The following is a 10465-nucleotide window of genomic DNA, read 5'->3' on the forward strand; positions in this document are numbered from 1 at the left end:
GCACCAATCAGCACTCTGTGTCTAGCTAAAGGATTGTAAATGCACCAGGCAGTACTCCATAAAAACGCACTAATCAGTGCTCTGCATCTGGCTAAAGGATTGTAAATGCACCAGGCAGCACTCTGTAAAAAGGCACCAATCAGTGCTCTGTGTCTAGCTAAAGGATTGTAAATGCATCCAGCAGCACTCTGTAAAATGGACCAATCGGTGCTCTCTAAAATGGACCAATCAGCAGGATGTGGGCAGAGACAAATAAGGGAATAAAAGCTGGCCACCCCAGCCAACAGTGGCAGCCTGCTCGGGTCGCCTTTCAGGCTGTGAAAGTTTTGTTCTTTTGCTCTTCACGGTAAGTCTTGCTGCTCCTCACTCTGGGTCCATGCCACCCTTAAGAACTGTAACACTCAGCGCGAAGGTCTGCGACTTCGTTCTTCAAGTGGGTGAGACCAAGAACCCACAGGAAGGAACCAACTCTGGACACACAAAGACACCCTATTTGATAAATTGTCTTTTTTTTTTTTTTTTTCAGTAATTTCTATTTTGCTTCCTGTACAGTACAGAGTATTTGTTTATGAAGCATTACTCTTGCCTTTATAATGCTATCTACAGTTGGAACTTCCCTTAGCTCTGACTTCCTAAGCCTCTTTCTTTGGTTCTTCTTTTTCTAGATTGTCTTCCAAACTCCATCATTTTTCTGTTTTCCTCCTCATTTGGCAAATAACAATCATGAGATCCACTGACATAGGTTAACTACCACTGATATGCACATGGTTTGTGAATACTTATTTCCAGCTTTGACTCTGTTTTAAAATCCCACGAAGCCACCAAAGACAACTCAAATTCAGGACAGTTCTAATTGAACTTAATACTGATTCTTTTCTTTTCATCCTCCGTTTTGGACAATTGTATCACCATTCATTCTCCCCTACAATGGAGATAATTGTGATATCTTGATTGTATTAGCATATATGGTTATATACCATGATACATAGGTAACTGCACACACATTTTCTTGTCAGCATTACAGTATCAGTTCCCTTGGACAAAAACTCTGTTGTTTAATATTTTTATTCTTTCAGTGTCTGTTATACTATTCTTGCTAACGTATCAATCATGTTGGCTACTGCTATATAAAGCTATAAACATCTTGGCCTTGGAGTTCTTAATTTGTGAATATGAGTTAAAGAAAATATAAGAAATGGAAGTAATTAATAGAGTTTGCTTTATTTTTTGCTACTGCAAATCTAAACTTTAGGAGAACATGTGGTGCTATGAGCATGACAGCACAGTGACAGAGTTCTCTCACTAATTAGACCTTGCTCTAGCACTTCGTATAAGAGGAAAATGCAATGAACTAGGGAGATATTTACGTGAAATAGTATATATTTTTAATTTACTTTTTGTTATTAATGTATTATTTATATTAAAATTTATCAATATTAAATGTACCTTTAGATGAATTTTGGTAATTTGTGCAATCACATAACTACCTTCACAATCAAGATATAGAACAGTTCCCTTACCCTACAAAGTTTCTTTCTGACCTTCTGTAGTTGATTCTCTTTTTCCACACTTAGCCCCAGATGATGACTGGTCTGCTTTCTCCATATATGGTTTTGCCTTTTCTAGAATTTCATATTGATGTAATTATACGGTTTGTATGTTTGACTTCCTTCACTTAGCATCATGTTTGTGATGTTACATGTATTAATACTGTGGGTTATTTTTTGCGGATTAGTATTTCATGTTATGACTATATCACAATTTGTCTATTCATTCATCAGCGGATGATCATTTGGGTTATTTCCAGTTTTTAGTTGTTGTCAATAATGATGATTTGACCATTTACATACATGTTTTGTGTGGACATAACCTTTTTTTTTCTCTTGTATAAATACCCAAAAGAGGAATTTCTGGGTCATATGGGAAAATCATGCTTAACTTTACAAGGTTCTGTTACACTGTCTTCCAAGGTAGCTGTATCATTTTATACTCTAATGAAAACATGCAAGATATTCAATTACTTGCCTTGAATAGTCTTTTTATCTTTAGCTGATCTAGTAGGTTTGTAGCATTATTTCATTGTGGTTTTCATTTGTATATAATGTTATCTGATCATTGGTAATAGAAGCATCCTTATGATCATTGGTCAATTTTTAACAGTTTATTGAGACATACTTCACATACTATACAATTCACCCATTTAAAGTATACAGTACTCTGTGATATTTGGTAAGTTCACAAGATTGTGTCTAATTTTAGAACACCTTCATCTTCTCCAAAAGAAGCCCATATCAATTAGTAGTCACTCCACTTCCTCCCTAAACACACATCGCCACCCCTCTTACCTTAATCTTGAGTAAACATTGTCTACTTTCTTTCTTTCTTTATATATTTTCCAATTCTGGACATTTTATAGAAGTGAAATCATGTAATATGTGGTCCTTCATGACTGACTTCTTTCATTTAGCATAATGTTTCAGAAGTTAATCTGTGTTGCGTAATATATCAGTAATTGAATTACAGAAAAATACCACATTATATACCACATTCTATAAATCCGTCAGTTGGTGGACATTTGAGTAGTTTCAGTCTTCGGCTAATAATGCTACTATGAACATTTTCTTTAGGTTTTTGCATGAAAATAAACCATTTTTTGGCATATACCAAAAAGTGGAATTGCTGTGTCAAATAGTAATTTTATGTTTAACATTTTGCAGAGCTGACAACATGTTTTTTGAAGCAGCTGGACCATTTTATATTTCTAACATTTAAGAGTCAGTTTCTCCACACCCGCACCAACACTTGCTATTTTATTTGTGCTTTTGATTACAGTTATTGTAGTGAATGTAGAGTGGTATCTCATTGTGCTTTCGATTTGCATTTCCCTGATGGCTAAAGATATCAGAGATCTTTATATGAGCATATTGGCCATTGTATACATTCTTTGAGGAAATTTCTGCTCAAATACTTTTGTCATTTTAAACTGAAATTTTGTCTTTTTGTTATTGGATTGCAAGAATTCCTTATAGATCCTGGATACAAGTCTCTTACCAGGTACATGATTTGCAAATGTTTTCTCCCAATCTGTGGGTTACCTTTTCATTTTCTAGGTGGTATCATTTGCAAAACAAAGATTTTTACATTTAATGTAATTTAAATTATCCGTTTTTTCCCCTTACGTTCCTTATGCTTTGGGTGCCATATTTAATAAACTACTTCCTAAACCAAAGTCACAAAGATTCACTCCTAAATTTACTTGTAAGAATTTTATAGCATTAGATCTTACAGTTAGGTCTCCAATATATTTTAAGTTAACTTTGTGTATTATCTGAGGTGGTGATCCGAGTTCACTCTCATCCTGTTGTCCAATCATCATTTTTGAATACACTGTTCTTTCTCTATTGTATTGTCTTGTGGATAAAAGCAATTTATCATAAATGTATGGGCTTATTTCTGTACTCCCAACATATTCCTTAATATATCATAATTGTGAAGGCTTATTTCTGCAATCTTAATATATTCCCCTACATGAGTATTACCTTGTAATGAGTACTGTAATTTTGTAGTAAGTTTTGAAATAAGAAAGTGTGACTTTACCAAATTGTTCTTCATCAATATAATTTTGGCTTTTCTAGGCCACATATGAAATTTTGAAGCAGCTTGTCTATTTTTGCAAAGAAAAAGAAAAAGAAAAATCAGCTCAGATTAATAGGGATTGCATTGAATCTGTAGATTAATGTGAGGATATTGCTATCTTGATGATATTAAGTCTTCTGATCCATGAACATGAATGTCTCTTCATTTATTTAGATCTTCTTTAATTAATTTCAACACTGTTTTGTAGTTTTCAGTTTGCAAGTCTCTCATTATTTTTGTTAAATTTATGCAAAAATGGTTTATTCTTTGTTGATGCTGTTGCAAATGAAATTTTCTTAATTTCATTTTTGGGTGGTTCAATGCTGATGCATAGGTATACAATTGATTTCATATATTGATCATGTGTCCAGAAATATTACCTGACTCATTTCCTAGTTCCAATAGGTTTTTAGTGGGTTGTTTAGGATTAAAAATAATTTTCCTTCTTCTTTTTCAATCTGGATGCCTTTTATTTTTTGTTGTTTCCTAATTGTCTTAATTAAACCCTCCAGTACTATGTTGTACAGATGTGATGGAAGAAGATATCATTTTGCTGTTTCTGATCTTAAGAGGAAAGCATTCAATCTTTTACTATTAAGTATGATGTTAACTGTAAGTTTGTGTATATGTCCTTTATCTGGTTGAGAATGTTTCCATCCTAGTTTGTTGAAGATTCCCGTCATTAAAGTCTTTTGGATTTTGTCAAAACATTTTCCTGAAGTAATTTTGATGATCATATGGTTTTGCCTTTTATTTGATTACACTGATGTATTAAATTAATTAGTTATTGGTGTTAATCCAACTTTGCATTCCTGGAATTAATCTTACCTGGTCAGGGTGTATCATTCTTTTTATATGTTACTGAGTTTAGTTTCTTAATACTTTGTTGAGATACTTTGCATCTATGTTCAAGGGAGATATGGATATATAGTTTTTCTTTTTTGTGCTATCTTTATCTAGTTTTAGTATTAGGACATTACTGGCCATATAGAATGAGCTAAGAAGTGTTTCCTCTTGTATTTTCTCAAAAGATTGTAAAAAATCCTCTTGTATTTTCTCGAAAGACTGTAAAGAAATTATCCTATAATTTCTTCCTTAAATATTTAGTGAAATTTACCAGTGAAGTCATTTGAAGCTGGTTCTATTTTCAAAGCTTAATTATAGATTCAGTTTCTTAAATGTGTATATACCCCAAAGAGAAACTATTTAATTTTGATTGTGTCTTGGTATTTTTGGTCTCTCAATTCATTGGTTCATTTCATGTAAGTTATCAAATATTGAGGATAGAATGGCTTATAGTATTCCTTTATCATCCTTTTTAGGTTTATGGGATCAGTAATATTGGTGCCATTTTCATTTCTTATGTTGGTAATTTGTGTCTTCTCTTTTTTTCTTGGTCAGCCTGGGTAGAGGTTAATTACATTCATTGACATTTTCAAAGTACCCGCTTTTAATTTTAATTTATTTTTTCTGTCATTTTCCTGCTTTCAATTTCATTGATTTCTGTTCTAGATTTTACTATTTATTTTCTTCTGCATACTTTAGGTTTACATTGTTCTTCTATTTTTTATTCTCTAAGGGAGAATCTTGGGACGTTGATTTCAGATTCTTGTTACTTGCTAAGGTATGCATTTGATGCCATAAATTTCCCTCTAAGTACTACTTTTGTTGTATCCCATATATTTTGATAAGTTGTGTTTTCATTTTCATTTAATTAGAAATATTTTTAAATTTCTCTTGAGATTTCTTCTTTAACTGATGTGTTACTTAGAAGTTTGTTGTTCAATCTCCAAATATTTTGATATTTTCCAACTGTCTTTCTGTTACTGACTTCTTTAATTTCCTTGTGATCTAAAAACATACTCTGTATAATTTCAACTTTTAAAATTTTGTTAAGGTTTGTTTTATAGCCCAGGGTATTGTTTATCTTGTTGACTATTCTATGCAAGCTTGAGAAGAAGGTATATTCTCTTATAGTTGTTATATGAACTACTCTATAAATGTTAATTAGATTAAGTTGATTGTTAGTGTTGTTCAGGTTAACTATCCTTGCTGATTTTTCGGGCTGCTTAATTTATTATTTGCTGAAAGAATGGTCTCCAAGTGTAATCGTGGATTTATCTATTTCTCCTTTCAGTTCTATCAGTCTTTGTTTCACATATTTTGGTGCTCTGTTATCAGGTGCAAATATTAAGAATTGTTAAGTATTTTTTGAGAATTCATCCCTTTATCATTATATAATGAATCTATTTATCCCTCATAACTTTTATTGTTCTAAAGTATGTTTTATCTGAAATTAATATACTATTTACCTCAGCTTTTTAAAAATTAGTATTAACTTGTTATATCCTTCTCATTCCTTGCTTTTAATGTGTGTCTTTATATGTAAAGGAAGTATTTTATACACATCATATCGTTGGATCTTGGATCTGACTTTCCCTGGTTCATTTTCCCTCATAGAACAGCACACTGGTTAAAGGTCAAGTCCATCAGTGCAGATATTTGTGTGTTGTGGAGGGGTGGGGGTCACCTCACAGTTGTGGATTTCTGAGAAAAGACTCCGCAGTTTTATGAACATGGGAGTTGGGGGTAAGGGCTAGGGCCTTATGAACTTGGGAGCTGGGGGTAAGGGCTAGGGGCAGAAGAGCTCTGACTAGTAAGACAGAGTAGGAAAATTATTTTCAAGGTTTTCCCCTCATAAGGAGGCCTCAGTAAAGGTGTCTGAAGAAGACCTCAACCCAAGGCCTCAGGCAAAAATACCTGGGATTGCAAGCATAGGGCCTGGCAATGCAAATACTCCAAAAGCACAACTTGCCAGGGGAATCTAGGTCCTTAAGTACAGTTCCCATCAGAGACTGCAAGGCTCTGGGCACCAATTCTAGTGTGGGGAGGGCAACTTTCTTCAGGGAGGCCTTACAAGTAAAATCTTTTAATTTCCTTTGGTGAGGACTCAAAAATCACACACAGGTTTTTAAGCAGAAACTGTACTCCTCAATATCCATTTTCTATAATCAACCAATATACTATACTGTTATTACCTAAAAGTTATATTTTATATAGATCAAGAATAAGAATAAAATGCTTTGGTTTAGCTTCAGTTATTCTTTCTCTGATACTCTTTGTTTATTTGCATTTATTTTAGCTTCAATTATTCCTTATCTGATACTCTTCCTTTATTTGCATAGCTATGAGTTTCTGACTTGTAGAGTTTTCATTCTTCTTTAAGAATTTCTTACAGGGAAGTTCTGCTGATAATAAATTCCACTAGATGTTGTTCATCTGAGAAAGTCTTTATATCTTATTTATTTTAAATGATAATTTTACTGGATATAGAATTTTAGGCTATTGAGTATTTTTCTCTGAATACCTTAAATGTGTTACCCCACTCTCTTCTTGTTTGCATGATTTCTGAGAAGAAGTCTGCTTTACTTTATTTCCACATTCATCTTGTCTTAGCCCATTAGGGCTGCTATAACAGAATACCATACACCATGTTGCTTATAAACAACAAGAAATTATTTTTCACGATTTTGGAGCTGGAGAGTCAAAGATCAGGGTGCCAGCATGGTAGGATTCTGGTGGGGGCTTTCTTCTGGGTTACAAACTGGCAACTTCTTACTCACATGGTGGAAGGGACTAGCTAGCTTTCTGAGGCCTTCACTGACTAACCACCTGCCAAAGGCTCCTCCTCCTGATATCATCAACTTGTTTTTAAGATTTCAATATATGAATTTGGGAGGAAAATAAACATTCAGACCATAACACCTCTATAGATAATGTAGTCTTTTCCCTGGCTTCTTTCAAGCTATTCTATTTGTTTTTGATTTTCTACAATTTGAATATGATATGCTTAAGTATAGATTATTCTGCTGGTTGTACTCTGAGTTTTCTAGATTTGTGGTTTGGTGTCTATGAGAAATTCAGTAATTTTGGAAAATTCTTGACCATTATTACTTCAAATATTTATTCTGCCTCTCCTGTCTTTTCTCTCCTTATGGTATTCCAATTATACATATGTTGCATCTTTTGAAATTGTCCTACAATTTTTGTATGAAAACTTCTGGGATTTTTAATTTTTTTTCCTCTTTGCATTTCAGTTTGTGAAATTTCTGTTGACCTATCTTCAAGCTCACTGGTTCTTTCCTTAGCTGTGCAAAGTTTACTGCTGAGCTCATCAATGACATTTTTAATTTCTTTTTGTAGTGTTTTTAATTTCTAGAATTTCCTTTTGATTCTCGGTGTGTCTATACTTCAACTATATTGTGCATATGTTTATGCATGTTGTTCATTTTTCCCAACAGAGCCTTTAATATATTAATCATAGTTATTTTAAATTCCTTGTATGATAACTTCAAAATATATTCCAAATGTAAGTCTGGTTCTGATGCTTGCTTTGTCTTTTCAGTATGTGCTTTTTAAAGTTCCTTTACTATGCTTTGTAACCAATCTTTTTTTTGAAGCAAAAATGGGGTATCAAGCTATAGAAATGAGGCTTTAATGTGATTGTTTATGTTTATCTGGCTAAAAATTGAGTTTTTAAATGTTTCCTGTAGCTGTAGACGGTGGAGACATCAGACGTCTTTAGTTGCCTTGTTGTTACACTTGTTATCTGTGGCTTTCCTGAGTTCTCCTACTTAAATAAAGACTATATATTGAAGCTATTTCCACCACAATGCACTGCTGTTATATTGTGTGGGGAATGGGAAGCCTTCTATAATCTCATAATCAAATCTCAGTCTTTTAGTGAATCCATATCCCTGAGCGATAATCTTAACTAACACTTTTTAGCTCCTGTCTCCCTTAAAAAAGGGAGATAGAGGGGACTAAAGGTACAGAAGTTTATTTCCTCCAGTGCAATATGGTTTGGGTAAAGTTTTTATCCTTGGAGAGACAGTTTTTGTTGTAGAGAATGCTCTGGACATATTTCACATAGTTACTCTTTTCTTCCCCCTGCCCGGGTCCTAAGAAAATTTTCATTGGCTATTTTCTGCAGAATTTTTGGTGGGTTTCTAGAGGTGTAAACTATGAAGTAGCATAGGCCCCTGCTAAGATTGCAGGCCCCTAGAATTTCTCACTCTCAACCTAATTCACACTTGGTCTGTAGCGATGTATAAAAATTACCATTTAATGGTTTTCACCAGTTTTTGAATCCAGCATTTTTTTTTCCAGGTAGGCATATCTTGGCTGATGCATTCACTTCATCTGTCTCTCTTAATTTTGGAGTGGCAGTTTTTCTAATTACCTTTATTCTCTGATGAACCTAAGAAAAGTTGCTGATTTTCAGTTTTTACAGCTTGTTTGTTGTTGTTGTTGTAAGGACAAGGGTGATGACTCCCAAGTATTTCACATGTCAGAGCGTTTTAGCTGAAATTGTAGTCATCCTTTTTTATCCTCTAATTCTGAAACTCCAGTGATTTGCTTGATAGGCTGTTTGCTATTGTCCCACAGAACATGGGAACAATATGCTTTCATTTCACTTTTATGTTTATGTTTTTATTTTGTTTTCTACTTTGTATTTTTATTTCACTTTTTTCTCTTTTTATATTAGTTTGTATATTTTCTATTGTCCTACTTTTAAGTTCACTGATTCTTTCTTTCACTCTGTCTACCCTATTCATGGGCCTCTAAAAAATTCTTTATCTTTAATATTTTATTTTTCATTTCTCACATTTCTGTTTGACTTTTTTGTTTTATGTAGTTTTCATCTCTTGGTGAAATTTCCTATCTTGTCATAAACATTGCTCATATATAAGTTTAGTGTGAAAGTTATCTGAAATTAAACACATAGTCAAACAGGATTATTAACTTTTGTTAGAAGCACATATACTAGTAATTTATTTCTTTATACAAATAGTATAACACAAGACTTAGTCTACCAATGGTTAATTTACCAGTAAGATTTTGTTTGTATCTAAATAATAATTATAAAGAAAATCAACATTAGGCTATACTGGTAAAACTGGATAGAAGCCATTTTATGAAGGCTTTGGATAGGCAAAAATTATTTATGTATTTGTACTAACATTTTCCAGGGAAAACTTGGTCATTTCCGCTCAGTAGAGACAGATTTTTATAGCAAAAGAAATTGTAAAAATATTCTGCCTTTGGGGCAATTGTAAAAATGTTTTAATGTGCCTCAGCTGGAAATTTCTATGTTTTGCCAAATTAAATGATCATTTTCTCCCTGTAAAAAGTGTCTTTCATGTTGGAAAGGATTTGAGAATAGAGTATATTTGAAAACTATGTAAACCATTTTTGAATTTTCACTGTTTGGAATGAAAATGCTGATTTTTCATCTTAGCTTTAGCTAACAATGTGACAATTCCTTTCAATAAAAAAAGGTGAAAAAAATTACCCACCTTAGATTGTAGGAATAACAATATACTTTAATTTGCAGTAGAAAATGGTTGATTGATTATACCTCTTCCCTGAAACATTTTGAAGAAGTTTAAAGAAAGTTTTACTTTTGTTCTTCCTCCAGTGGAATAAAAACAAAACAAAACAGTGTTTCCGTAATACTATTTGTTGAAGATTTAATAATTAGACTTTATGATTTTTTTTCTGTTTAACCAAATAAAAGCAGACTCACTAAAGTGTCAAGTGGGTTTACAGTTGCTTGAATTCTTTTTTAGATTTTTAAATTTATTCTGAAATTAATAACCTAATATCTTAATATCACAAAACTCATTTTTTCCTGATACTGTTATAATCTGATAATAGATTTTTAAAGTTGTTAAATATTATATCCTGCTCTCATTTAAATACTTTTCAGTGACATATACACTGTAATTGAAGGTGGTCATTTCTTCTCAGTAGAGACAGATTTTTA

Source organism: Mandrillus leucophaeus, unplaced genomic scaffold, assembly GCF_000951045.1.
Source record: "Mandrillus leucophaeus isolate KB7577 unplaced genomic scaffold, Mleu.le_1.0 Scaffold36, whole genome shotgun sequence".
Taxonomy (NCBI): Eukaryota; Metazoa; Chordata; class Mammalia; order Primates; family Cercopithecidae; genus Mandrillus; species Mandrillus leucophaeus.